Source organism: Syngnathus typhle, linkage group LG11 (assembly GCF_033458585.1).
Source record: "Syngnathus typhle isolate RoL2023-S1 ecotype Sweden linkage group LG11, RoL_Styp_1.0, whole genome shotgun sequence".
Taxonomy (NCBI): domain Eukaryota; kingdom Metazoa; phylum Chordata; class Actinopteri; order Syngnathiformes; family Syngnathidae; genus Syngnathus; species Syngnathus typhle.
The window spans coordinates 7,283,933-7,288,656 of record NC_083748.1 but is presented as its reverse complement, the minus strand read 5'-3'; positions in this window follow the sequence as shown (position 1 = coordinate 7,288,656).

The following is a 4,724-nucleotide window of genomic DNA, read 5'->3' as shown; positions in this document are numbered from 1 at the left end:
GGGACGCGGCCGGAGGAGGGAGAGAAGGGGAGACGAGAGCAGGGGACAGGGGAGGGCCGAGATCGGGAAGGGGTGGGCAGTGCTGCTCCCAGGTGGGTTCCCTTGCAGCACAAGGTGGGATTACAGTGTTCCCTCGCTCCATTGTGGTTCGGTTATTACAGTGTTACTCACGGGGCTATTGTTTGTCACTATAATTTCTTTTATTGTGAGTTTAAAGCACTATTTTGCAGGCTGACTTGCTGTTTTTCTTCCCTTTACGTTGGACCAGTAAAAAAAAAATAATTCTAGGTGTCACAAACACTAAGATCATCAACATTCGAGATTGTCACCCTAGAAATACGCTCCGAGTACATTGCTGCACTTCACTTCAACTGAAATATGCATGTTTGTGTGTCAGCGAAGTAGGACAATGATGTAACTTGACGTTCAAGCTCTTGTGCAATGAATGCGAGCAATTGATAGCCAAAGGTCACTCATATGCTTCCATCTCCTGTCACCTTAAAATTTAAGGCTTAAATGAACCAGCTGCCATTCTGACTTTTTTTTAGCAATTGGTTATACAGCACAAATTGGATACAAAGCATTTTCACAGTGAAACAGCTCATGGGCGCTTGAAATTCATTACTAGAGGTATAACATTTTTTCCCAAATAATAGATTATGTCTTATTGCATCAATTGAATCGCCATTGTACTGATTTTTATGGTGTGCCCACCTATGCCACCCGAGGGCAGTGTAAAACATCGAGACATGTCAACTCCAATATTAGTTTATTTTTTTGCCAAAGATAAAGACAAGAGTGCATTTAAATTGTCTGCCTACATGTGCTACTGTACCATTTGTGTACGGTTAATGTTAGCAATGCCTAGCAGACTGGGAGGCTAAAGCTATGTGGAGGTTTTCCTTGTTTATCTGAGCAACATTTTGTTGTATTTTTCCACTCTCATTACACATTTATCATGAGAAGAATCAGTGAAGAACGTTTTTTTTTGAGAGGAAGAATGTGGTTGAGTGCATCTGGTGCCAACTCTAATGATGCCCTGTAGTTCCCTGTGAAGGTCACAGAGAAAGGTCGTTAAACATCAGACACACACACACATGCGCACGCACACACACGTACAGGGTACTAAACCTAAAAGACTTAGCGTTGGCTCGTGAATGTCCTCAAGTCACCTTTCCCACCGTATTCAAGATGCTTTTGTCAGAGACTCTGGAATATACTTTTACTTCTATATTTAAACGTCTTTTCACTTTCTCCTGTTGCTACAGATTGGCTGAGAAATGAATCCCTGGGCAGATGGCGGCAGAAACCTGATGCCTAAAATGCAGTGGCATTCAAATGAATGACCACAAGGCAATTAATTCACTGCATTGTAAAGACTCGTTGCTAGTTTGACCCAGAAAGCAATTTAAAATAATCATACGTTCCATCCGCATCACATCATAGCGTCTTTTATGACATTATGACGGCGCCATATGAATATGAAATACGCAGAACCGAGACGCTAAAAGCAGGAGATGGGGAAATTACATCTGCGGAACATCATTTTACGCGTAAATTAGTTCTTCCATAAATGCTGGGCATGACGCGAAACCCTGCAGCCTTTTTTACACCGTAGGTTTGACGCGGAACATTTGCATAATGAAGAAATATAACTTTTACAGAAACTAAATAACCTCATTCGAAAAGCATTTCAATCATTCCATACCACCGATTTATAGCGTTCATAAAAAGCCCACTGGCATCCTAAACTGCCTGATCTGCTGATGGGCCAACACATTTCCATGTCCACGCCCCCGACAATGCAACGTTTGATGAGTACAGTTTTGCCATGTAAGCAGTTTTTGTTGGCTTGTGATTCCTTCAATGTGTGCGTTGTTTATCATCTGTGTGCTCTGGAACACACCAATGACATTGCTGCACTGAGCACAATTTATAAGTCAAGCACAAGTGGCCTCTTTGACATCAACATTGTTTGCGTATCAACAGGCTCGTTGCTATGGAACCACGCCCCCTCCAAACTGAGTTTTCTGGTTTGGGAATCCATACATATTGCTGTTGAGATAAAGAGCTACAGTAAAATAACTCAGTACCGTTTTTTTCCGTGTATAGTGCGCAAAATTTTACTAATTTATTGTCCTAAAATCTGGGGTGCGCATTATACATGGGTACAAAAAAAAAAAAAAAAAATTTTTTTTTTTTAATTTTTTTTTTTTTTTTTTTTTAAGTCCCAATGATCGTCACACACGCAGGGAGGCAATGGGTCCCATTTTTATAGTCTTTGGTATGGTCTTAACTAGGCTGGATGTAATTTTTTTTGTTGGCGTTGATTTCTCCGACTGCCCGTAAACGCACCACCGCGCTTCGTGCGCGCACGGGACAGCAAACGAGCAGGTGATCGAGCAAGCGTCTGATACGAGAGCATTGCGGTCGCATGGAGCGTGTTTGAAGTGAACAGCAGAGAAGAAAGGCAAAGTGTTGTGAAATAAAATGCACAGAGCGGATGCGCAAGACACGTCAGCTATATAAAGAGCGAGAGTTGTTTTCTTCCTATTAGTTTCAATTCACAGTTTAATTAGCAGTTTCAATCAGCAAATAGCAAAATGCGTATTACAGGTAATATTTTATTTCACAACACTTTGCCTTGTTCCTTTGGTCTCTGCTGTTCATCCTAAAACACAAAGGCGCTCTTTAAGCAATGCGACAGTGAGCGCCCGGCGCGCTGCGGTTGCGCGACCGCACCAAATTAAGCTCCCTGCGCAGTGCGCACTGAGGTCCACTTAAATTTTAGAAAGTACATCAGGACTTTAAAAATATCTTCTAAATTTCAGCGACGGCTCTGTCACACTAATCGACCAGCCCGGTGCAGTTGGGCGGTCGGCGGCGCGCTACGGTTGAGCGTTCTCTCGCACGCTTTCTCTCTCGCTCTCTCTCGCTCTCGCACACACGCAAACCGGATATCATACGGAGGCCGCCATTACAGATGCGCAGAACGGATGAGCAAGACACGTCAGCTATATAAAGAGCGAGAGTTCAGTTCTCTACCTAAATCCGTATTACAGGTAATATTTTATTTCACAACACTTTGCCTTGTTCCTTTCTTCTCTGCTGTTCACTTCAAACACGCTCCATGCGCACGGAGCGCGGTGGTGCGTTTATGGGCAGTCGGAGAAATCAACGCCAACAAAAAAAATTACATCCAGCCTAGTTAAGACCATACCAAAGACTATAAAAATGGGACCCATTGCCTCCCTGCGTGTGTGACGATCATTGGGACTTAAAAAAAAAAAAAAAAAAAAATTCATAAAAATTGGGTGCGTATTATACATGGGTACAAGCTTTTTTCCAGCATCAGCATGCCATTTTTAGGGGTGCGTACTATACATGGGGGCGCACTATACACGGAAAAAAACGGTATTTCTTTTTTGTAGTTATTTTGTCCTGGTTGAAATGAAAATTTGCATCTTATCTCCAATAAGTCAAAGCCTGCACAATTTCAACTCCCACATTTTGCGCCCATCAACCTCAAGGACAAATGCATATGCACCGCGCCAAGTGTCGATTCTGTAGGCGTGAACCTTGGTGATCAAAGTGGACTATTGTTTGGGTGGGAGGATGGGAAGCTTGCGAGTGTGTGCGTGCGTGTGTGTGTGCGTCTGTAAATCGAACAAAACTGCCGTGGAACAGTTCAACAAGTTCATGTGTGGCTAATGAGACTGTCAAGTTGGGGTTCAAGGTCAAATGAGTGGAAAGCGCATGAAAGAAAGCAGAGTTCACTGGCGTAGAAATGAAATGAAATTGGGGAATGTTTTTTGAAAACTATTTCAAAAACTTCATGTGAACTTCCAAATCATACACAAATCATTTCGGGGCGCTGGGTAACTTTCAAATAGTTCAACTACAGGAATTCATTTTTTTCCAACCTTAAACTGGCACGATCATAAATATTGTAAAGCAATGTTTTAAATCTCATTTTAACAATGTATAAAAATAAATTGAAATCGTATTTCAAGAAGAAAACAAACAAAGGACGTTGCATGTTGTGTATGTTGCCGTAATTAATCGTAAACAGACCACAGGATTCTTTTCTTTTTTTTTCTTGTTCCACAAAGTATCCAAAAGTGTGCCAACGGCTAAACATCTGCCTTTGTTTCAAGGTATCTTAATATTTAGATGAAGTTGCGTTTTAATGAGAAACATCTGCAGTCGAATCAATAGCGAGGTGCAATTTGCGTTTCCCATGCAGTAAGTATGGCGCGTTGGAGATGTGTGCCAGCAGTGCACCGATAAAGTGATGGATGTGCTGGCTTCACACCAGAGTAGTCGGGTTACAAGTCTGCCCACCAGACCACACGCGTGCACACACTCACTCACTCACACACACGCACACAATCACTCAAGCCTTCCCTGTGGCTGGAATGTGTTTTGGAAGGCAAGTGTGAAAGAGTAAGTTTGAGAAGGTTTGTTGTAGAAGGAGAAAAGTATGCAGCTTGTGTACAAATGCAGTATTTGCATGTGTTTGTTTGCACAAGGAAGAATTCCAACATCATCTCCGGTTTTGTTTTGTTCATTTCATTTTACTCCTGACGTTTCTTGCAGCACAAGAGTTTTATAGTTCAAAGGTGTTAGTCAGGTGAAGAGAGAAAGAAATAATTTTCAAGGCATTAGGAACATATGACTGTTATCATTCATATAAGAAAATACCACACAAAAGTGACATTGCC